This window comes from Podarcis melisellensis (genome assembly GCF_964234715.1).
Source record: "Podarcis melisellensis genome assembly, chromosome: 1".
In the NCBI taxonomy this organism is placed as follows: Eukaryota; Metazoa; Chordata; class Lepidosauria; order Squamata; family Lacertidae; genus Podarcis; species Podarcis melisellensis.
The window spans coordinates 14971515-14997001 of record NC_138528.1 but is presented as its reverse complement, the minus strand read 5'-3'; the positions used below and the strand labels follow the sequence as shown (position 1 = coordinate 14997001).

The 25487-nt window shown below is 43.9% G+C and overlaps 1 protein-coding gene across 3 annotated transcripts in view; it reads left to right on the top strand.

Annotated features, from left to right (window-relative positions):
• TRAF3 (TNF receptor associated factor 3) overlaps positions 1-25487 on the top strand; it is an 83307-nt gene that overhangs the window by 16174 nt on the left and 41646 nt on the right. For all 3 annotated transcript variants that reach the window (XM_081912109.1, XM_081912108.1, XM_081912107.1), the window contains one exon: positions 20191-20310. The gene's annotated coding sequence lies outside the window, so the exon portion shown is untranslated. The remainder of the gene's footprint in view (positions 1-20190; positions 20311-25487) is intronic.

Genomic DNA, 25487 nt, shown 5'->3' with positions numbered 1-25487 from the left:
CATTCTTTGGCACTGCCCTTCTTTGGGTTTGGGATGTAGACTGATCTTCTCTAATCCTCTGGCCACTGCTGAGTTTTCCAAACTTGCTGGCATATTGAGTGTAGCACCTTAACAGCATCATCTTTTAAAATTTTAAATAGTTCACCTGGGATATCTTCACTTCCACTGGCCTTGTTATTAGCAGTGTTTTCTAAGGCCCATTTGATTTCACTCTTCAGGATGTCTGGCTCAAGGTCAGCAACCACACTACCTGGGGTGTACTAAACCAAGGTTAGAGATGCCAAAATGGAATGTCTAGTTTTTACATTTTGGGGCAAGATGGCTCTTAAGTCTTCCCCCCCCCCCCAAATAAACATCAGTTAAACATCTGACTAGTTCAGATGACCACCTTCAGCTAACTTAAGAGCTTTGAGAACTTAAATAAGAAAAGTCCCTTGATCCAGGGACGGTCCACGCATATTTTGGCTTATTCTGACTTCTTTTTCTTAAGTGTGACTGCTCCCGCTCAGAAAAAATCATTTTGGTTCCAGAAATTCATTCCAATTGTGCAGATGAAATATAACAGGTAGAATTCCATGAAAACAGTTCAGATCCAAGGATTTCCAGGCATGCACCTCCAGATGGTGGAGATGTCAGGTGCCATCCTGGCGTCCAGGCACCTTCACTTGGTCGCAAGTGGCTAAAAGCCAGGTGCAAAATGCTCCTGGCGCCTTGCTAATTTCGAACACTACCCATCAGCCCAAGGTGACATGGCCAGTGGCCAAGGATAATGAGAATTGTCCACAAGACATGAAGAACCACATTTTTCCTCCACCTGTGTCCTAAAGGCACCGTCCCAGAGGTGGTGTGTTCTGCATCAGTTGTTGCTTTAACACCAGAGTGGTGGGTGAAGAAATTCTTTGTGTTAATGCTTTTTGCTACAAGAGCAAACTAACTCCATTACAGTCTGCACCGTTCTTGAAGCTTGATCCCTGATTCCTTGCTGCTGAGAGATCCACAGCGTGGAGAAGATAATGAAGGTGTTTTTCAAGCCTGGAGTACCAGCGAGCACTGTAGTCTCTGAACTGAAATCTTCTTGTTCGTTCTGAAGAACCTCTTGACGATTCACTTAGCTTGCACCTGAGGACAAATATGTGTTCTGAAGCACGAGCTGAAGGAGTTTATACCTTGACATTCATCACCTTCCTAAATATATAACAGCGCCTAATTAGGAATTAATGCCTAATGAGGAATTCGTGTTTCTGGTGGTTGGGATGGGGGTGGGGTGGGAATCAAGCAGGAAGTTTTCAGATACAATTAGCATTTACGGTCCCTCAAGGTTGACACAGATACATGTAAGAAGAAAGGAAAGCACCAGTTTATGGAAATCTAGAAACAAGAGGTACCAATATCCAAACGGGATAGAATCGCTGTAACACTTGACGCAGGCGAGCCTTTGAAGAGCTAAGTCACTTGAATGAATGAACCAAATTCAGAGCCTGGAAGAAGCCCCCTTGAAGTGTTTTGTAAGCTCCATCTGTTCAACATACATCTGCTCCAGACCCTTCAAATTGGGCAAGTGACTGAATAGTTTGCTGGTAGGTTTCCATTTTAATCTATTAAAAGGAACGGAAGAGGATGTGCAATTCAGCAAGAGGCGAGCGATATGCCCCTGCCTGCTTTCTCTGATGTCGTCTGAGATTAGGTTGGTATCAGCCATGTTTAGGTCTTTCTCTGCTGTGGAGTCTGCTCTGTGGAATCGCCTGCCAAGCAAAAACACTTGCAGATGGATAGTTATACCTGTCCCAGCTTACATTTTGTGATGATTTGATGGCTGTCCTGGAATTGTTCTATTTGTTCAGAGTTTGTTGTCATTATTTTTGATTATGTACTTAGCTTCAGTTTGGGGATTAAACACACACACACACACACACACACACACACACACACACTCTGTGTTAATGATTAGTTGGCCGCCTTGAGTTTCATTGCAAAAAATTGGAAATAAGATAGTATCTTTTACGATAATGCAATTAACAACGCAAATTGGCAATCCAGATTATAATTCCTCTAAAGGAATGCTGAAACCCCACCAGCAATCACATTGTTTCAATAGATACTCAAGTGTGTAAGTTAAACAACTATTGTAGGGAAATCTTAAGCCTTTTCTGTTTACGGAGGTCTAGATGGTGGTGGTGATTATGTGGGGCAGTTGATTTCTCTCCCTATGAAATACTTCCATCCAATATCTATATGGCACCAAGCCCTTCCTTACTTAAAACAATTAAAATAAGCAATTTATGTTTTAAAGAAACAGTTGTTTAATTTTTCCACAATCCAGAGATAAAGCTGAAAACAGCAGTACTTAAAAAACAGTATGCATCCTGCTCACAGAGTTCATAATAAAAAAATATTGAAATAAACTTTTAAGGTTTGTATAAAACTAATAAAGATGGAGCCCAGCTCCACCCATCCATTGGAAGAGCCCCTCAGGTAGAGCCTTTTCAGTGCTGGCTCCATATCTCGATTGTCGAAGTTTGATGGAGGGCCTTGAAGCAAGTAAGGATGCACATTCTTGGTAGGTCTCCACTACGATCAAACAAAGGATATCAAAATAATACTGAATAACTGTAGCTGGCTGTTGCTAAGTGACTGACCCTCAGTTTCTCTAGCTGCAAGGGAAGAAAATAATGGGTCTCTTAGGTACATTGAATTGGACCCATTAGCATGTCTGGCTCAATATTGTCCACACTTTTTGGCAGTGGCTCTCCAGGGTTTCAGGCACTGGGGACCCATCCGTACCTGTGTATGCCAGCTTACATGGTCGTGGTGGAGCCAGAATTTCATTTATAAGTTTATAAAAAAATTTTTTAAAAAAAATCAGTTTGCATTCTCTACCAGGAGGCCAGAATGTGTTCTAATAAATATTTCAGAATGACTAATTGCTGCAATGTTTTTATCACTCTGAGCCCGGCTTCGGCTGGGGAGGGCAGGATATATATATAAATTATTTTTATTATTATTATTTTTAAAAATTCTGCGTAAAGTTTATCCCATTATTAAAATGAAAATACTTAAATGATTGCCAAGGAGAAAAAAAAAGTGACTGCTTGAATGTTTATTGGATTCAGAGTCCTGGCAAAATGTAGAGCCCAGATTGTTCAACGTTCCTGCAAGCACTATTTTCGCTCGGTTTGGATGACCACAGACTAACCACAGGCAATGATCAGGAGGCAAAGTAGAATTATATCTACTTGCCTACTAGACCATTCTGTTGACACCACCTTTGGGCTTCCTGTATATCTATGTCTAAACGTAATATTTTCGTAAGCCCCATATAATTGACAGTGGAATGGACTCTCCGCTGGAGATTTTAAAGCAGAGGTTGGATGGCCATCTGCCATGGATGCTTTAGTTGAGATTACTGCATTGCAGGGGGTTGGACTAGATGACCCTAAGCACCCTTTCCAACACTACAATTCTATAGTTCTGTGATAATCAGATGTGTAGCTCAAAACTATGCTGTCAATTGTCTGTAGACGCTTTGGTATTGGAGCAAAATATTCTCCCCTATGTTTCATTGGATTCGACCCGTGTAGGTAGTAGCAGTCAGAAGAGAGAAATGTTTATAGGGAATGTAGTCTCAATATTTGTGTACACACTTTGGAAAGATGCGGCGTATGCCCAAATTTCTATTTATTGTCTGCCTTTGAGGCTTGCTAATTTATAGCTTGTGCATATTAATAGCAGGCAGTTAAAACGAGCTTTGCGGGTTCGTCTCCCAGCAGGAAACCCCAGGGTGTTTAAATTTCCAATAGAAACAGGACCAAGTAGTATATAATGTATTTATCACTCGGAAACGTGGAGTGGAGCCTTGCATCATGCTTTGCCACTCTGCAGTAATGGATAGCCTCTTCTAGTGCGGGTGGAAGGTCCTAGTACCTTTTCAAGCCCATTGTTTGTTTACGTTATGGCAATCGGGGAACCTCAGTGCAGGCAAACTACCTTCCTTCTGTAGCAGCTGAGCACTACTTTACTCTTCCAGTAGTACAGTCTTATGAAAAGAGAATGACGTGTGTTCAACAAGAAGTCCAGTTTACTATATTTGTGGAGCTGAATGGCCTATACAGTGGTAACTCTGGTTACAAACTTAATTCGTTCCGGAGGTTCACTTGCCTTGTCTCTGCTTCTCAATTTAAATTGTATTATTTTATGTACTGTGGCTTGCCGTTGTTTTATTGATTATAGTTTAGAAATTATTTATTGTAACTGTTGAGTGGATTTCTGTTTAACTTTTATATGTTATTATTTAATACTATTCTAATGATTGTTGAATGTTACTTTTTTGATGTAGGTTGCCTATTTTAAAGTTTTATTGTCACATTTTTGTATTGCATTAGATTGATATAAGATGTACATTTTTTGTTTCTTCAGTTTGTAAACTGCCTTGAGTATTGTAAGATAGAAAGACGTTATACAAATTAAAAAATGATGATGGTGATGAGGTCCGTTCTTAACCTGAAACCGTTCTTAACCTGAGGTACCACTTTAGCTAATGGGGCCTCCCGCTACCGCCATTCTGCCGGTGCGCGATTTCTGTTCTCATCCTGAGGTAAAGTTCTTAACCCGAGGTACTACTTCCAGGTTAGCGGAGTCTAACCCGAGGTGTTTGTAACCCGAGGTACCACTGTATAGCTCAGTGCTTCTGACTGGCAGCAGCCCTCCAAGGATTCAGGCAGGAGGGTCTAACCCACCCTTAACTTGAGATGTTGAGGATTGAACGAAGCACATACTGTTACCATTGAGCCATGGCCCTTCTGGAAGGCAGGAAGAATGGAGTTAGGACTGTGGCAGAATTTCCAAGTCTGCAAGACTTCTAAGTGTCTTAAAAGGCAGAGTTGGATGTTACAAATGGCACATTGCTACCCCCTGCCAAATGATGAAATCCATGTTGAATTCCTGACTTCCTTGCCTGCTGTCTCCATGTAAAGCATGGCATTGGCTTAGTGTTACGTGCAAACCAGGTCAAACAAGGAAGCATGCTGGGGAAACTGTGGCTGCTTTGCTCCTTTCCCTTGCTGCTGATGCCACGCTCCTGGGAGCTAAGCCGTTGTTTGGCCTAGTGTTTACATTGGAACCCAGTCTTGTAATACTACTCCTACTCCTACTACTAATACACCGCCCATCTGGCTGGGTTTCCCCAGCCACTCAGGGCGGCTTCCAACAGAATATTAAAATACAATAAAACATCAGACATTAAAAACTCTCCTAAACAGGTCTGCCTTCAGATGTCTTCTAAAAGTCAGATAGTTGTTTATTTCCTTGACATCTGATGGGAGGCCATTCCACAGGGCGGGCGCCACTACCAAGAAGATCCTCTGCCTGGTTCCCTGTAACTTCGCTTCTCACAGTGAGGGAACTGCCAGAAGGCCCTCGGAGCTGGACCTCAGTGTGTGGGCTGAACGATGGGGGTGGAGATGCTCCTTCAGGTATACTGATCCGAGGCCGTTTAGGGCTTTATAGGTCAGCACCAACACTTTGAATTGTCCTTGGAAATGTACTAGGAGTCTTTCAAGACTGATGTTATGTAGTCTCAGCAACCGCTCCCAGTCAACAGTCTAGCTGCCGTATTCTGGATTAGATGTAGTTTCTGGGTCACCTTCAAAGGGAGCCCCACATAGAGCGCATTGCAGTAGTCCAAGCGGGAGATAACCAGAGCATGCACCACTCTGGCAAGACAGGGTCTCAGCCTGCGTACCAGATGGAGCTGGTAGACAGCTGCCCTGGGCACAGAATTGACCTGCACCTCCATGGACAGCTGTGAGTCCAAAATGACTCCCAGGCTGCGCACCTGGTCCTTCAGGGGCACGGTTGCCCCATTCAGGACCAGGGAGTCCCCCACACCCGCCAGCCCCCTGTCCCCCAAAAACAGTACTTCTGTCTTGTCAGAATTCAACTCCAATCTGTTAGCCGCCATCCATCCTCCAACCGCCTCCAGACACTCACACAGGACCTTCACTGGTTCTGATTTAAAAGAGAGGTAACGTTACCTAGTCCAAGCCCATTCAGTGCAGGAATATTTGTCCAACAGGGGGCTCAAACCCATGACTCTGAGATAAAGAATCTCATGCTCCACCGAGTCGTCTAACTCAGCAAACCAGATGTCACCAAGGTTTGCTTTTGGCTGGGAGGTGATGTGTGTGTGTGGAGATTAGCCACCCCTGTTGAAGAACCTAGGTAAAGGTAAAGGGATCTCTGACCATTAGGTCCAGTCGTGGCTGACTCTGGGGTTGCGGCGCTCATCTCGCTTTATTGGCCGAGGGAGCCGGCGTACAGCTTCTGGGTCATGTGGCCAGCATGACTAAGCCGCTTCTGGCCAACCAGAGCAGCGCACGGAAACGCCATTTACCTTCCCGCCAGAGTGTCCCTATTTATCTACTTGTACTGGCGTGCTTTCGAACTGCTAGGTTGGCAGGAGCAGGGACCGAGCAACAGGAGCTCACCCCGTCGCGCAGATTCGAACTGCTGTCCTTCTGATCGGCAAGTCCTAGGCTCTGTGGTTTAACCCACAGCACCACCCATGTCCCTTATTGGAGAGCCTAGCCCTGTCTTAAAAACTGCTCTCTTAAACTTCAGGCTGTGCTAAGATCGGATCGTTTCAAAGTATAAAATTCATCTTATTCTCTTGTGCATGGTCCCATGTGAGGGCGAGGGCCTGGAAGCTGGCCAGTAAATACTTGAATAAAAGATACACACACATATATATGTATATATATTTAAACAACCACTTTTTTCTTCTTCGCCAAGCAACTTTGTGGAATATGTGATTGGTGAGAGAACTGTAGTGTAAACTATTCCATCTGGCTGCTAATTAAAAATGTTCCTACGAGGTTAACTATGTCCCGGTGAATGAAGCTTGCTGAGGGTTTCTCATTTGGAATCAGAGTTGCCCCAGGCTGTCAATCTCATCCCCCATTATCACCTTAGGCACTATATGGCTTCAAGTATTCAGCAAATGCATCACACTTCATCTGGTTGTGCCAGGAGGTGCCCAAAGGCTCTTGTTTGGACATTTTGATATAATATCTCCTTTGTTTGCTTGCCACAGACAAAACATTTATTTCTGTTTTTATTTTTATTTTGCCTGCTAATATGAAGAGTTTTATTTGGCTGTAAAAACCAAGTGTCGGTGTAGTTTTTCAACAGGTTAAACCAGAGCTTTTCATGTTGGCGACACACTTTTTAGACATGCATCATTTCGTGACACAGTAATTCACTTTTACTAGTAAACCAGAGGTTAAACACAAACCTCTCTCCCGCCCCGGGAGGAGCGCACACACGACACACCTACACACTGCAGGTGACACACTAACATGTTGTGACACACAGTTTGGAAAGCTCTGGGTTAAACTTTTAAGGTGGCATTCAGCATTTGCCAAGAGCAGTCTTTCTCAGTCTTGGGCTCCCAAATATTTCTGGACTACGATTTCCATAATGCATAACCATTGTCTAGGGTGGTTGTGGATAATGGGAGTTGTTTGCTGGATTTCTCTTCATTGCCCTTATAGTTCAGGAGCGCCAACATGGTGCTAGCAGGCACCTATGTACTTGCAGCCATCTCCCCTGGTTGACCACAGAATCTCCTGCCCCTGCTAAAATTGGGCATGAATTCAGCGTATAAAACAGGTACAAATTTTGTGATGCCTCCAACCAAAAGGGACATACAAAGAATGCACATATTAGGGGAAAGTATGCATGTATTAGCACATGTGTAAGTGAAAATAACAAATAACAAAAACATTATTTGGAATGCTTGCAAAAATGCGGAGGAGGAACATGCAATAAAATGCAAGCGAATTTTCATGAGGACCTTCAGAGTGGTGTGGAATTATGGCAAACCAAATTTAAGGCTGGAAAAATGAGAAAGTGAAACTGACATATTAGTCTCTACATTGTAATGTGTTGTGTTGATCTGGGCACTAGTTGGCAGCATAGTACATGCTCTGCTGGAAGTAAACGGTGATGAGCTTTGTGCTTCTACAGTTATACGCCTGGGAATTCTGATGGATGCCTGCCTTCAATGTGGTGAAATCCTCCCTACCTCTTGGCAAAGCAATAGCAATTCAGATGATCTGCTTCGCAAATGATTTTCGGGCACATTGTGGTAGGGATCATCCACCTCGGATTGTGGCACGTGAACAGTGCTGTCAAAATGCTTCTGGGTTCAAGAAGCACGTGCACGAAGTTCCTGTTACGCAGATGTGGATGTAATATGGAAGGGAAGCGCCACCGCTCGGTGTAGGACATTTGCTTTGCATGCAGAAGGTCCGGGTTCAATCCCTGGCATCTTCCAGGTAGGGCTGGGAATATCCCCTGCTTGAAATCCTGTTGCCAGTCAGTGTGCTATAGAAGAAGAAGAAGAAGGAGAAGAGGAGTTTGGATTTGATATCCCGCTTTATCACTACCGTAAGGAGTCTCTGAAAAGGGACGCGGGTGGCGCTGTGGGTTAAATCACAGAGCCTAGGACTTGCCTATCAGAAAGTCGGCGGTTCAAATCCCCGCGATGGGGTGAGCTGCCGTTGCTCAGTCCCTGCTCCTGTCAACCTAGCAGTTCAAAAGCACAAAGTGCAAGTAGATAAATAGGTACTTCTCCAGCGGGAAGGTAAACAGCGTTTCCGTGCGCTGCTCTGGTTTGCCAGAAGTGGCTTAGTCATGCTGGCCACATGACCCGGAAGCTGTACGCCGGCTCCCTCGGCCAATAAAGCGAGATGAGTGCCGCAACCCCACAGTCGGTCACAACTGGACCTAATGGTCAGCAGTCCCTTTACCTTTAAGGAGTCTCCAAGCGGCTAACAATCTCCTTTCCCTTCATCCCTCACAACAAACACTCTGTGAGGTGAGTGAGGCTGAGAGACTTCAAAGAAGTGTGACTAGCCCAAGGTCACCCAGCAGCTGCATGTGGAGGAGTGGAAACGCGAACCTGGTTCACCAGATTACGAGTCTACCGCTCTTAACCACTACACCACACTGGCTCTCAGGCTTTACTGAGCTAGTCATTGGATTTGGAATAAGGCACCTTCCCATGTTTCCTATGGCAAAATGAACGTGTCAGTAGTGGAAAAGCAGTGTGATGGAATTCAGAATTGGTGGTTCTGCTGTGTTCAGTGGAATCGTCTTAAAAATCCATTTAGCCCAGGCTGATCTCAAAGTGGTTACCCCCACATTTTGCTATGTTCTATATTTAATTAACACAGTAGTGGGTGTCACTGCATTCGCAAAGCTGAACATTGTCATAACTACCCCTGTTTTAAAAGTATTGGCCAATACCAGATAATGGACCTTTTGCTTTGCTGCAACATGGAATACCGGGTCAAATTCTTTGCTTGCTGACGAATGTCTTATATAGCACTATTTTGTGCGAGAGAGAGAGAGAGAGAAACGTGTTAGAGTGAAAAGAAAGAAAGAAAATCTGCTTGGAGCTAAGTAGCGATAAAAATCTGGTTTTTCCTCTTCACAAATTCCGCTTTGGTCATGCGAAATAGGTATTCCATGAAAAATTCAGTGATGAAACACTTCCTGGAGCAGCAAAAAGAGGCTTGGAGGAAGGAATAGAGAGAGGTCAGGCCATGAAGATTCCACCCTACTTTGGTAACCTCTGTCCTGACTCAATTTGCAATGCCTTGAAGGTAATCTGCTTAATTATATGGCTCCTGCAAAAGCAGTTTACTGTATACTTGTGTTCCTAAAGCTCTTTCCCATGCTGACTTGATTGTATAGCCATCAAGGAAGACTGCAATGCAGTAATTGGTGTGAGCTAGTATTAGACAGTGAAAAGTGCAAGTCTATGGTAACATTTCTCTACTCCTCTGCCTGCCCCTTCCCACTTGCAAAGGAGGGGCAGGCAGGTGTGCAGTTCATGAGTCAGAAAGGTAGCGTCTTGTGTTATGTGCAGGGGAATTTTTGAGGCTTGACTGTTAGGCAAGAAAGTAGAAATATGCTTTTTTCTGTGAAGTTTTGCTACTGCATATCAGGGGCTGTGTATCTCTCTGGGTCTATTTCAGTGCACTGGACTTAAATTCAGCATATGGGCCTTCGCCATATTTTGTACCAGAACGGTACTGTTAAACAGTTATGCTTTCTTTTCAGGCCATTTATTGGATTAAGGTAAGATTTGTTCTCTTAGCTGCAGATGATTCCAACTAATGCAAACCAGTTTCACGCTATAGATAGTGTTGCTCCTCTTGATTTGGGATTTGGGATATTATTGCTAGGAACTATAGCATGGGTAGGCAAACTAAGGCCCGGGGGCCAGATCCGGCCCAATCGCCTACTAAATCTGGCCTACGGACAGTCCGGGAATCAGCGTGTTTTTACATTAGTAGAATGTGCCCTTTTATTTAAAATGCATCTCTGGGTTATTTGTGGGGCATAGAAATCCGTTCATCCCCCCCCCCATAGTCCGGCCCCCCACAAGGTCTGAGGGACAGTGGACCGGCCCCCTGCTGAAAAAGTTTGCTGACCTCTGAACTATAGCTATAAAATGGAGGGATATAGCAACTGCAGATCCATATATTACCTGTTGCTTGTTTTCCCCAATCATTTACCTTTCAAATACCTGTTTCACAACTTGAGTTGGTCAGAATTCTGAATTTAAACTGAATTGGCCACATGGATGTGAATGGTGCAAACAGAACTTAAAATACTTGGGTGCAGTTTATGTTAATTGTGCTAGGAAATGTGAAGCAAACAGTACCTCGGGAAGATTGTGTTTAGGCATGTTAATAAAGATGTTTCCAATGCCTGTGATTTCTGCCTTTGATTTTTATTTTGTGTGCACCTTTGCATTATATACACGTGTCCCCTTCCCCCCACTTACGTGGGGGTTATGCCCCGGGCCCCTGCGTGTGTAAGTGAAATTGCTTAAAGTGGAGACTACCCTTCAAATGCCCTCCCTGGTGCTCTCTCGCCAATCCCAAACAAAAACACCGTATCTAAAATACCTACAGTTAGCATTGAAGCTCTGGGTCTAGCTGGAGGATGTGTGAGAAGCGGCTGCTGCGCAACCCCACACACTAGCTGTTCGCCGGGGAGGCTGAGCAGCCTCAACAAAGTGCTGCTGCATCTCTGGTCCTTTGGGGATCCCTCTGCCCTCATCAACACCCTCTCTGGGTTCCAGGGAGGTTCTCCTTGCAAGCCACGAGGACTCTCCCTCTCTTTCCCAGCGTTTCCAAGTTTGAATTGAATTATTTATTTCCTGGCACTGTGCATTTATACGGCCGCTCATACTTGCGTACATGGGGGGATGCTTGTACTTCATTGGACAGTATATAGCCTTGTGCTCAGAAACAGGAAGGCAAAAAGTGAGTTTTACTGACTCGCCTTTCTCCTACAACCCTCCACACCCGGTTCTGGAGGGTCCCCCAACTCTCTGGAGCTCATATTTTGGGTGGTGGTGCTGAGATCACTCTTTAATCTTGAGTCTAAATGGAGGCAGTGTCAAAAGTGTACCGAAGGAGGGTTCTCCATTGTGTTATCCTTCTCTGACTGCGACAGCTTCTGGTGGAGACTGTGCCTCTAGCAGGATTTGTACAGGGGGCATCTTGAAATGTTTTTGAAAGCATAGCATGTTTTATTTATTTTGGATTTAGAAATCTGATTCCTCCCTCAAAAACCTTTGGGGAAAACAGCAACTTCTTTATGTCAGGGTTGGGTAATCTCCCCCCCCCTCTCTATTGAGGGCCACATTCTGTGTTGTCCACTGCCCTGGGATCTATGGGCATAGGGCGGTATACAAATTTAATTAGTAGTACAGTGGTACCTCGGGTTACAAACCTAGACAGCATCTTAAAAAGCAGGGATATTACCTTGCCAACAAAGGTCCGTATAGTGAAAGCTATGGTTTTCCCAGTAGTGATGTATGGAAGTGAGAGCTGGACCAGAAAGAAGGCTGATCGCCGAAGAATTTATGCTTTTGAATTGTGGTGCTGGAGGAGACTCTTGAGAGTCCCATGGACTGCAAGAAGATCAAACCAATCCATTCTTAAGGAAATCAGCCCTGAGTGCTCACTGGAAGGACAGATTCTGAAGCTGAGGATCCAATACTTTGGCCACCTCATGAGAAGAGAAGACTCCCTGGAAAAGACCCTGATGTTGGGAAAGATTGAGGTCACAAGGAGAAGGGGACGACAGAGTCCGAGATGGTTGGACAGTGTTCTCGAAGCTACCAGCATGAGTTTGACCAAACTGCGGGAGGCAGTGGAAGACAGGAGTGCCTGGCATGCTCTGGTCCATGGGGTCACGAAAAGTCGGACACGACTAAATGCTTCAGGTTACAGACACTTCAGGTTACAGACTCCACTAACCCAGAAATAGTACCTCGGGTTAAGAACTTTACCTCAGGATGAGAACAGAAAACACGCGGCAGTGGGAGGTCCTATTAGCTAAAGTGGTACCTCATGTTAAGAACAGTTACAGGTTAAGAACGGACCTCCAGAATGAATTAAGTTCTTAACTCGAGGTACCACTGTAATAATAAATTAATTTAGGATAATCTGTTGGGGAGCAACTTACTACCACCCATTTATCTGTGTACCAGACACTTTTCTCTCCTTATCTCCTCACTGAGTGTACCAGACACTTTTCTCTCCTTATCTCCTCACTGAGTGGGCTGCCAAGGGACATACAAGTCTCTCTTGCAGATGTTTGTCCTCTGATTTCTTACCAAGGAGTTCTCCCCTTCCATTGCACCATTTGTTCCGCCCTCTCCCACATTTTGTTCTCCTCTTGTCCCGCGTCTCTTCCTCTAGTCACCCACACGTGCGCGAAATTAGGCTGAAGGCCACAGCTTGCCCACCCTTGCTCCATGACGGCACCAGGGAAATCCACACAGGAAGTATATTAATATAATTTATTTCACGACAGCTACACCTCCTTTGGCAATTAACTTGTCTTTTAACACTGTCTCATTTAGTAATTATGGAAACGTTAACAGAAATTGCTGATTTGTATGGGTGAAATAGCCCTGCAGATTTTCTGCGAGATTCAGCCTGTTAACGTTTTACCGAGGGAATAATTGCTTCACACACGTTTCTTAAGATTTGAAGAGCAGGTTCAGGGAAAGGAGGAGGAGGTTACCTGATAACGTTGGATCATTAGGCAATGGGGTGAAGCTGGATTACTTCTCAAGCAATGGAACTGGGGCTGACTAGTTCGGGATCTCCAACCCAGCCTCCTTGCTTATTCGCTTATACAAAAAAATTAATCTTGGTTATTTGAAGAAATCCTGATTACCACCAGCTAAAATAGACTTAGCTGCTGAGGCAGTGCATTTATTACCATCTATTTCCATAGCCTCTACTATGCTGTAATGACTTGCAGGATAAAAAATGGCGGGTGTCCTCTGGGTACCTTTTGATCTGGCAGCTTCCCAGTTAGAAGCTGCTACTTATATGCATCCCAAATATCTTTAGCGTCCTTGTACAGCTTCTTGTAATACCACCAGACAAATCGCTGTCAGTAGAAATCCCTGTGGACCCTCCAGTGATTCTAACTATATTGCAAGAGCAGCTTACGTAGGGCTTCATGTCTTAATTTATTTCTTTTTCTTTTTTTAAAAAAACCTTATTAAATGCCAAACGGCTATTAATGCATTTTATCTTAAAGTTCCTTGGCTTCAAAAACCAGTTGGCAACTGATTCCATTATCCCATTAGTGTTTGCCAGCAGCGACTTCTGGATCTGAAGATGGCAAAGGATTTCTATAAATAAAACTTAAGTTTTCTGACTTGGTGACATGGTCAGAGCAATCCGACCTTCCTGAGTAGGGGAGATTGGTTGTGGAGCTACTGTCATGTCTAGAGCCTTGTTCACTGGCACAGCTCGTGTAGGTTGGGGGCTGGAAGGAGAAGGGCGTGTGTCAGTGGATTTGCCACCCAATTCTATTGGGCTTTCTTGAAATTTCCTACCTGTCCATTTCTTGCTGTTCTTCGCATGAACTACTAGCAGCCTTGTTACCTGGCATTTCTCAGGAATTCTGAGACACCGAAAAACCAGGGCAGTTATGAAAAGTTCAGTCCGCCATCTTGGTTCAAAATGGTGCCCAGTGGTGTTCATAGATGAAAACCTGCTCCTTGATCTCAGGAGCAGTTCTGCAAAATTTGGGTACAACATCTTAAAAGGTGACCAATGCATAGCCAGCAGACAAAAGACTTCACGAAATCTGCTATTTCTCTTCTTTTTTGGATGTGTGAAGAGGTACCATTGGGAAAACTGAGAGTGGAAGATAATATATCATATCCTTCCATCTGGCAGAGAGCCTCTAAAAGGTCACACACCCCAAACTACATAGAGGAACGTGGTGTTCTCCTTCTTAAAGGAGCCATAGCTGCCTTGGTGCCATCGGGAGCAAATAATTTTAATAATTCAGTTTCTAGTCCACTGTTCATTGATACACAATCCCACAGTGGGTTGCATCATGGAACCTACGCAAAGGATTACAACCACAAAGAGCATTGCAGTGTAAAAGTTAAAACATCAGATTTTGTAAACACCATGAGTAATACTACAGGCAGTCTATTGGTTTACAACTGGCTGCATTGCATTAACCCCCTGCAAAGACTTGAACTCTTTGCTTACAATCCAGCGTCAGCTAATTCTGTTGCCACCTATATCTTTGAGGGGAGGGCATTCCATAGCTGGGCTGCTGCTTCACCTCAAATCTATTTGCATGTCTAGCAACCAACTCGCTTCATGTTAAGAAGAGGTGCAGGAACCACCATACTTGATTGTTTGAAAGGGATAGAAGTTGAAAGCCAAGAGTGAACAGGGACTTAAACAGAGAGGAGCAATAGCCGGGACAACTCCTTCATACGAAATTCCCTTTTTGATTAATATTTTGCTAGTTGATAAGTGTGAAATATACTGTGAAATGCAGATTTCAAGATAGATTAATTAATTCAACTATATAATTCATTCAGAGGTGCAAATTAGGGCTCTTTCCCCCACCCCACCCCTACGATAACGTGCTATGTGAAACTCTTTATAATAACCTCCATGTGAGTTTGAAATAAAGAATCATGTAATGTATAGAAAGATAGTTTTTGAAGTTATGGCAGAAAAGCTGTATTAGAGCAGCCTTCCAAGGTGCCTTTCAGATGCTTTGGCCATGGTGAGTGGAGCTGATGAGAGCTGTGGTTCTTGAGGGCACATGTTTGGAGAACGCTGTAATAGAGGACAATCTTCTCTTGTATCTGCCTTTAAAAGGCTTCTACATTTGTCACTCTTGTGTCCCTAGACAAGACGTTCTTCTTTTCTGGAACAGGGGTTTTGCAAATTTCATAAGGTCAATTAGATTTGTTCCTTGACATTTAAATTATTTTCTGTAATGGATGGGTTTGTTCTACAATACATGGCCCTTGTTGATCCCCGCGACACATAGGTTTATGTGTGTTACAATGCAAAGGTGTTCTAAATTCAGATTGACAACCCTTACAGCACAATCCTGTACAGCTCTACTCAGTAGTAAGTCCCATTGAGTTCATTGGTAAGACTGAAATGTTCCACTTTACTTCTGAACTAACCACAGTTGCCTGTGGTGTCTGAACTCTGGGAACCATCATTTGTTTAAACTATGTTTATTGAAAAGTCAGTAAAAAGAAGAAGAAGAAGAAGAAGAGTAGTTTGGATTTGATATCCCACTTTATCACTACCCGAAGGAGTCTCAAAGCGGCTAACATTCTCCTTTCCTTTCCTCCCCCACAACAAACACTCTGTGAGGTGAGTGAGGCTGAGAGACTTCAGAGAAGTGTGACTAGCCCAAGGTCACCCAGCAGCTGCATGTGGAGGAGCAGAGACGCGAACCCGGTTCACCAGATTACGAGTCTACCGCTCTTAACCACTACACCACACTGGCGTAAAAAGGGATTTAGATCTTGCCTTGTTCTCACTAAACCCTAGTTTAAACAAACCACAGTTCAGAGAGTTTGGAAGTCGGGGAACCACCATTTGTTCAAACTTTGTTTACTGCGTAGTCAGTAAAAATTGCATTTAGATCTTGCCTTGTTCTCACTAAACCCTAGTTTAAACAAACCACAGTTCACAGAGCTTGGAGGTCACCGGGAACTGTGGTCTGTTTGAAACTGAAAATAGAACCTTTCAATCTCTCTCTGATTCATGAAAAAGGAGAGTGGAGCACACAAGCTGTAGGTTCTGGCCACCTCACCTCCGCAAGGATATTGTAGAGCTGGAAAAGGTTTAGAAAAGTGCCATCAAGAATAATCAAGAGGATGAAGAAAGGTTGCAGCGTTTGGGACTATTTAGTTTAAAGAAAAGGCAAGTAAGAAGCAACATGATACGAGTTTATAAAAACTTATAATGACATGAAGAAAATTTAATAGAGAAAGGTTTTTCTCATAGCAGTAGAACTTGTGGACATCCAATGAAGTTGAACATCAGAAGATTAAGGGGAGTTGAAAGAAAGTACCTCCTCATAGTCATAGTCATACTATGAAATGTGCTCCCCAGGAGACAGTCATGGCCACCAACTTGGATGGCATTAAAAGAGGATTGGACAAATTCATGGAGGAGGAGTGGGCTATCAATGGTTATACTCTACCACCCCAGTTGGAGGCAGCAATGCTTCTGAACACCCGTTGCTGGAAACCACAGGAGGGGAGAATTCTCTTGTGCTCATGTTCTGCTCACTTGTTTCCTGCAGGCATCTGGTTGACCACTGTAAGAACAGGGTGTTGGACTAGATGGGTCACTGGCTTGATCCAGCAGGCTGTTCTTACGTTTCTGCAGAAGCATTCGTAGAGCAACAATACTTCTCAGTTGGGCTTCATAGAATTATAGTGTTGGAAGGTGCCCAAGGGTCATCTTGTCCAACCCCCTGCAATGCACAAATCTCAGCTATAGCATCCATGACAAATGACCACCTAGCCTCTGCTTAGAAACCTCCAGGGGTCCACCGCATCTCATGGGCAGTCTGTTCCGCTTCCGAACTGCTCTTACTGTCTGTAATTTCCCCCCAAATGTTTTGTGGGAATCTTCTTTCTTGTAACGAAGCCATTGCCTCATGTCCTACCCTCAAGAGCAGGAGAAAACAAGCCTGCTCCATCTTCCATAAAGGTATTTGAAGATGGCCATCATATCTCTTCTCAGTCACCTCCTCTCCAGGCTAAACATTCCCTTCAACCATTCCTCATAAGGCTTGGTTTCCAGACCTTGGTCATCTTGGTTGCCTTCCTCTGCACACGTTCCTGGGTATAACAACAACAACAACAACAACAACAACAACAACAACAATTTATACCTCGCCCATCTGACTGGGTTTCCCCAGCCACTATGGGCAGCTTCCAACAGAATATTAAAATACAGTAGTCTGTTAAACATTAAAAGCTTCCCTAAACAGGGCTGCCTTCAGATGTATTCTTAAAGCCTGGTAGTTGTTTATCTCTTTGACATCTGGTGGGGGGACGTTCCACAGGGTGGGTGCCACTACTAAGAAGGCCCTCTGCCTGGTTCCCTGTAACTTGGCTTCTCACAGCGAGGGAATCACCAGAAGGCCCTCGGCACTGGACCTCAGTGTCCGGGCCGAACGATGGGGGTGGAGACTCTTTCGGGTAGAAATATCAGTTGAGATATATACTCCCTGAATTTATTTTTTTAAAGGAAATATGCAGTGAATGGGAATGTAGCTTTCCGTTCAGCAGCAGAAGCAGCTGATCATATATTCCTGCATTGCAGGGGGTGGGACTAGCTGACCCTTCTATGATTCTGTCTAGGGTTTACTAAGACCCAATCAATCACAGGTACTCTTACTGCTTCTAGGCCACATTTAAGCAAACTATGGTAAAGGCCTTCCAGGTCTAGGTTAAGTGAAATAAATACCTCTTCTTGTCAGAGCAAGTGGAAATATACGTGTGCTATCTCCGCTGTGCTGCTGTCACTGATATATATTTGTTTTAAAGTACACTTTTCAATAGTAGTACTGCAAGTTTAGTCTAAACCAGTGGAAGGGATCAAGGTTCTCTTTGAAACATTTCAGATGTTTTGCTCGCTAGAACGTACTCTTTTCAGTCGAAAAGCTTTGTTCTTTGCAGCCAAAATATTGAAAGGCATCTTGCTGGGAAGGCTGGGTAGAAACATTACTGCATCCCTTGGAATGAACTATAACCTAAAATGTTGAAGGCAAGGATTTCAAGCTGGGCAATTTATACTTACTAGAAAGTCACCACTGTACCTGCAGCACTAGAGAAACTTATTGCAGGACTAAGTACAAGGAGGCAGCCCAGTTTTTCCCCGTAACACGATTTAAGCGTCTTTCAGAAGTAGTCATTAAACACACACAGAAACCTACAGTATTGTTTTGCTCTTGGCACTGTCTGCTACAAAAAATGCATTTTTTTGTTTGATGTATCCTTCAAAGGTCATTTAGAATCCCTGGTGCAAAGCCTATGTTATTAAGTCATTTCTGTTGGGGTTTCTGGGACCGAGGGTCCCATTCCTTGCAGGAAATGCCACTTCGCTAGGGTTTTGGGGAGTGCTCACTGCTGCTCTCTAACCTGCCCTACCCATCTCTTCTCTGCCCCAAAGATAGTTTTCTGGGACCTCGTAGCAGGAAGAGATGGGAAAGTGGAGAGTGGTTTGTTCGCGCCCTCCAAGATGTTTTGAAAGCATTCAAACAAGACTTGTTGAGAAAGCTTAGGCTTTTAAACCTGCATTTCAGTTGAAAGCTGGCAAAGGCTGGATCCTTACCTGGGCAAGCAGAGGTGTGTTCGTGCACCCGCAAACATAACAATGTCCTTTCGATTAGGCTTGCAACATTGCAAATGCTAGCCAGGGCCGGATTTAGGTTTGATGAGGCCCTAAGCTACTGAAGGTAAATGGGGCCCTTTATATGTCCAGGTGTCCTTTGTCAACAACAAATTGCTGCTGTTTTTTGTGTTGAATATATGCTATATGGTAACTTATGGACCTAATAGGTATCTAAAGCCATTTGCACATGCAGAATGTAGGCACCCTATATATAGAAAAGAGCAAAGCAGTGATATTTTAGGGAGCAGGCTAGCAGGCGGGGCCCATGACTTACATCATAGGAGCATACACAACACAAAACACTGTTGCTGTACGTAGGTTTTATTTTATTTGTTTTTTATCTTATATTTTGGAAATGTACATCCAGGGTTTTATCCCCTTTAAGTTTTTTGGGTCCGCCCAAGAGAGTGAGGCCCTAAGCTATAGCTTGTTTAGCTTATATGCAAATCTGGCACTGCTGCTATCCCGATTTACTCACATACATTAGAGTGGAGCACGGAAGATGCATTTCTTGTGACAATTCAAATTCTTCCCCTCTCAGAAAAGCAATTCTGACAGAACGTGGGGGGAAAAGGGAGGTGAGATCGTGAATATGTTATTCACAAGTGAGACCTTTTGAACTCTTGGTTCTTCCTGCGTAAGGTGTAGCTGCTGCTTCTGTTTTATAACTAGGAGGTGTCGATTTTGCCGTTGTGTTTCAGGATGCCCGGGCATGTCTTCGTCATGGGGCTCCACGAAGGATAATGTGAGCCAGATATGCAAAGCTGCAAGGCTACATGATTCATTGGTCCTGTGACCTGCTTTCCTAAACGACATTCATAAAGCACCCACCTAAACCTATCAGTCTTGATCGAGATCTGTAACTGTGCTGGAAGTAGCACTGCTTGTGATCAATAAAAATCTGTTCTCCTGCTTGCCAAGTACAAAGTATGCTTGGGCATCTGATTGAAAAGTATCAGGGGTTTTTTGTTGTTGTTTCGTTTTTGCAAGACATTGTCCTTTTATGTTCTGCTAGGATGTTTGTCATCAATAAATCTATGCAATGACATTGTGTGGGGAGGGCCAGAGGCTTGGTGGCCCCAGGCGCATTTGTTAGGGGGCACATTTTGCTCCTCGCCGCCTTGCCTGCCCTTTTGAAGCTCTGGGGAAATTGCTTGCAAAAACACGTGCCTTAGTTAAAAATGTGTATGCAGTTTTCATGGGGATTTTAAAAAATAAAATGCTGATTGCTATGGAAATGTGGGAAACTGGATTTTTAAGCGTGGAAAAATGAGAAATTAAGACAACCAAATTTCACAAGGTCCTTCTATCCCTACTTTCCAGAAGTTTTTGTGATTTTAAATGCAATCTCAATTTTGCACTTGGACTTAAATTGCGTTTTCTTCTGTCTCTTAAGTTACAGGAGTCAACATTTGACGGTATCAACTGGGAAACGGATTCACAGTTCATTTTTTGTTGCCTTTTCTTCTCTGTTCGAACGTAGATGTCCTTGCCCCTTTTGTCTGCCATTATACAGGTAAGTTGTTGGGCTCCTTTTGGGGAGAAATGGTGGTATACAAATTTAATGGATAAATTTTGTGTAGGGAAACAAGAATATTGGTGGTATAGCGACATACTGCTGTTGTTTAGCTGTTTAGTCGTGTCTGACTCTCCGTGACTCTATGGACCAGAGCACGCCAGGCACTCCTGTCTTCCACTGCCTCCCGCAGTTTGATCAAACTCATGCTGGTAGCTTCGAGAACACTGTCCAACCATATCTTCCTCTGTCTTCCCCTTCTCCCTGTGCCCTCCATCTTTCCCAACATCAGGGTCTTTTCCAGGGAGTCTTCTCTTCTCATGAGGTGGCCAAAGTATTGGAGCCTCAAATTCAGGATCTGTCCTTCTAGTGAGCACTCAGGGTTGATTTCCTTCAGAATGGAGAGGTTTGATCTTCTTGCAGTCCATGGGACTCTCAAGTCTCCTCCAGCACCATAATTCAAAAGCATCAATTCTTTGGCGATCAGCCTTCTTTATGGTCCAACTTTCACTTCCATACTACGGACCAATATGAGTGCAAATTTTTCATTTTCTGGATTAATTTTTTTGTAAGTGTAGTGTTCAAATTATACTGAATTGTTTATTCATATTTTTAGTTGGTTCCGAATTTTGTGGACAATCTCACCCTTATGTTCCCATCGCACCCAAGAATCCAGGGTGGCACCTGGGTGAAGTTCTCTTCCTCCTGGGCACCTTGCATTACTTTTCTGCCTCCTGTCAAAGTCTTTAGTATGTCAGCACTACTTCCTGCTGAGATATAGCTTACTGGTGCATTTTTTCTGGCTGTTTTCTGGAAATCGATAGCCAATATATGCTGTTTCATAAAATGGAACCCTGAGGAGCCATGTCTTGAGTTCATAGGAAACATGATTTGCCAGCTGACAATCAAGCTGCCTAAAGCTTACAGAAAGCCCTCGTAGGCTGCTCTTTCTGAATTTGGTTCTGAGCCTCTGTGAATAGACACTTATAAAAAATATAGCAGCAAAAAACTATTCCAAATAGCAGTGTTTTACCACTTTCCTTTTTGTATCAAGTTGTTCAGTTCCATATGACAAAATACTGCTATTTGGGAGGGTTTTTTTGGGGGGGGGGTCTGTGCTATTTTCCTGTTTCTTCTTTTGATTGCTGCGTGTCTATTAAACATTGAATGGCTGTCTTCTTTCTGCCCCTGACATCCTGCGCTCTCTGTAATTCTCCTCAAATTGTAAAACCATTTCTTCATCGCCTTCTCTAGTCACCTTCTCTTCCCCAATTTATGCTTTATTCAGGAGTGGAGAAACTTGTTAAGCCCACGCTTATTTCTCTTGGTGATCTCATCTGCTCAGGTGAATTCTTAACAACCTCTTCTGATGAGTCCCTAAATCAGCCGCTGACCTGCCCACCTCTTCTCAGGGCCAAACCATACACGATGCACAGTTCCTGATCTCTTTCCTACTGATCTCAATTTCCTTTATTTTATTTTTTAAATGAAAGGCAAGCTCGAAGGATTGCAGTTGGGAGTGGAAAATGGGAAGGAGAGGGACAGCTTTTGTCCTGTCTACTGTTCTTCTTGAAATTTTGGGTATTATTATTTTTTACAGACAAGTAGATGTTGCAAAACCAAGGGGTGGCAGAAGTCGTGAGGAGGACTAGAGGAAACTGAATATATATGCTTTCTCCAGTTTTCTTGCTTTGGTTTGGTTTTGTAAAAGTGCTTCATGTCTGCTAATATCCTGCTATAGATGGGATAGGTGATCGAGAGGGCAGATTATGAGGCAGCTTCATTTAAGCACAGCTATTTAAGCATGAGAGGTCTGGAGGGTGGCAGCACGAGAATGGGCATTTTCTGCAGTGGCTCCCCATTTGTGGAATGCTCTCCCCAGGAAGGCATACCTGGCACCTTCATTATATTTTAGGCGCCTGGCAAAAACTTTCCTCTTGAACCAGGCCTCTGGCTGATTGACATCTGATGCCCTTTGAAAATGTGCTGAGGATGGAGGAATTACAGTGGTACCTCTGGTTGCGAACGGGATCTGTTCTGGAGGCCCATTCGCAACATGAAAAGAGCGCAACCCGCAGCGGCGCATTTGCGCAAGCACGGGTTGCGATTCGGCGCTACTGCGCATGTGTGTGATGTCATTTTGTGTGCATGGGCGAGCAGCGGAACCCGGAAGTAGCCCTTTCTGGTACTTCCGGGTCACCACGGAACGTAACCTGAAAGAACGTAACATGAAGCAAATGTAACATGAGGTATGACTGTATTGGGTTGTTCTTGTTTTTATTTTTTACCACATATTTTATGCTTCTACAGTGGTACCTCTGGTTAAGTACTTAATTCGTTCTGGAGGTCCGTACTTAACCTGAAAATGTTCTTAACCTAAAGCACCACTAATGGGGACTCCTGCTGCTGCCGTGCTGCGGGAGCACGATTTCTGTTCTCATCCTGAAGCAAAGTTCTGAACCTGAAGCACTATTTCTGGGTTAGCAGAGTCCGTAACCTGAAGCGTATGTAACCTGAAGCGTATGTAACCCAAGGTACCACTGTATATTGCGGTTTTATGCTGTGAACTGCCCTGAGACCTGCGTGCATTGGGCAGTATACAAATCTAATAAATAATAATACTCCTTTCTTCCATAAAAAGGGACTAGAAATAAATAATTTTATTTTCTTTGAAATGTAAGTTATACACTGCCTGTTAACTTGTAAGACAGGAGTGCGGTACCTTTGGCCTGCTGGCCTGTCCTGCCCATTTGGCCCACCAGGGAAACATGGCCACAAGCCTTACACCTGATGCCCTATGTGAGGTCAGGTGTGGAACAGGTAAAATCGTGGCTGGGCTAGAAAGTCTGCACGCCTCTTTGCAAGGCTCCTTGAAGAGCCTTGCTGATTGTCAGAGCTTTAAGAGAGACCTGCACAGCCAAAGCTGCCCAAATCAGCTGGGATAAACTGCTCTAATCCTCTGGAAACTCCCTAGCATAGCGGGGGCTGGAGGAAGCGACTTGCATTCATGGTGCTTCCTTCAGAGCTTTGAATACAAACTGCAACCTTTGGAAAGAAAAGGAAAACAGCATCTTTTTCTTTCTTCCCAGAGGAAGGAGTTTGTATTCCAGGCACTGGAGGAAGTCCATTAAATACAAACCACTTTCTCAGCAGAGGAGAAAATATTCCTTTTTCAATAAGCTTTTCCCTGTCTCCATTGACTTCCAAGTTGCGATCAGCCAGTGGGCAATTGCAGGGAGCATCTCGGAAGGAGGTTGCTGTAACCCCTCCTCCTCTGAACTTTTGACAGGTGTCAGTCAGGGGTTTGTCAGAGTTTGAGGAAATAAGGATCCGGCCCTGTGATCGGATCTGTTTCTCCGCCCTGGCTCTAAGGCAACATACGACTATTAATCGGATTCAACTCAAATGAGCAATTGTCTGGGGGGTGCACTTGTGTTAAAATGAAATTGCCCCACCAAAAAACAGATACCGCCGAATCAGGAGCCTCAGAGGCAAAGAGTGACATAAGCTGAACGTGCGGCGGATCACAGTTGCCTTCTCAGTGACCAGTGCTTGGGTTTTCTCCCGTTTTCTGCAGAAATACCCACACTTCAAATGCCACATGAATTCTGCATGAGGCAGATGTAGTATTTAATCCAAGCACTGTGTAACAACCCAGTTTCATTTGCTTTTAATTCTCTAGAGAGCCAGTGTGGTGTAGTGGTTAAGAGCGGTAGTCTCATAATCTGGGGAACCGGGTTCGCGTCTCCGCTCCTCCACATGCAGCTGCTGGGTGACCTTGGGCCAGTCACACTTCTCTGAAGTCTCTCAGCCCCACTCACCTCACAGAGTGTTTGTTGTGGGGGACGAAGGGAAAGGAGAATGTTGGCCGCTTTGAGACTCCTAAAGGGGAGTGAAAGGCGGGATATCAAATCTAAACTCTTCTTCTTCTTCTAGCAGAGTAGTCCTGATTTAAACACATTCGATGAAAAAAACTAATCTTAAACAAGGTTAGCCATTGAAAGGCAACCCAAGCAAAGCATGGGAAGCTTCTGTATGAATGGGATATTGATGGATTCTTATATTACCAGAAATGGGTTTGGGTGTATATTGACTGAACAAGCATTAGCAAAATGTGGCGCTGTGGTCTAAACCACTGAGCCTAGGGCTTGCTGATCAGAAGGTTGGTGGTTCGAATCCCTGTGACAGGGTGAGCTCCCATTGCTCAGTCCCAGCTCCTGCCAACCTAGCAGTTCAAAAGCACGTCAAAGTGCAAGTAGATAAATAGGTACTGCTCCGGCGGGAAGGTAAACGGCATTTCCGTGCGCTGCTCTGGTTTCGCCAGAAGCGGCTTAGTCATGCTGGCCACATGACCCGGAAAAACTGTCTGCGGACAAACGTCGGATCCCTCGGCCAGTAAAGCGAGATGAGCGCCACAACCCCAGAGCCTTTTGCGACTGGACTTAACTGTCAGGGCTCCTTTACCTTTAAGAATGAGAGAGCAGAGGATTTGAAGAGAGTATATCTGGATAGATAGTGAGTACTTCCATTTGGTGTAGAAAGCCTGCTTCTCTAATGGAGAGTTTGCTGTTTGTTTCCATAATCTATCACCTATATTTATTTATTTTGCATAGTTTCTATCCTGCCTTTTTGTTTAAAGTTCCCATAACATTTTACATTCTGTGAAGTCTTTGTAATTTCTTTAAAAACCAATTATTTTTTAATAATTTTTTTCAAATGAAAATACACAAAAGTAATAACAATACTATGTTTATTATTTTTTTAAAAAAAGTTCTCTTCCCTCTCCTTTTTCCTTTGAATTTGCAAACGAATTAAAAAGAAGCGGTAATATTAATTTTAAAAAAATTAAAAGAAGCGAGAAAAAGTAGCTATTCAAGTCAGCAGCAGCAGCAGCCTCTTTGGGAAGCAGTTAACATAGCCAAAGCCCTGATTAAAATAAGTTAGCAAGCATTAAACGTCTTGGGAAACAAAATGGCCGTGCACCCTCGGATTTGGCATGAGGGGAAGGGAATTCTATAACGGCTTTTAATATAAGCTTTGATTTTTTGCAGTGTGTAACTGTTTGCTACTGTTCATTGCTTAACACCAAGGGCATGCTAAGTTATGTCTAGGGACTAGCGTCAAGAGCGGCTCACAATAATTTAAACAGAGGGAATATAAATGGCTCCAAGAAGGTT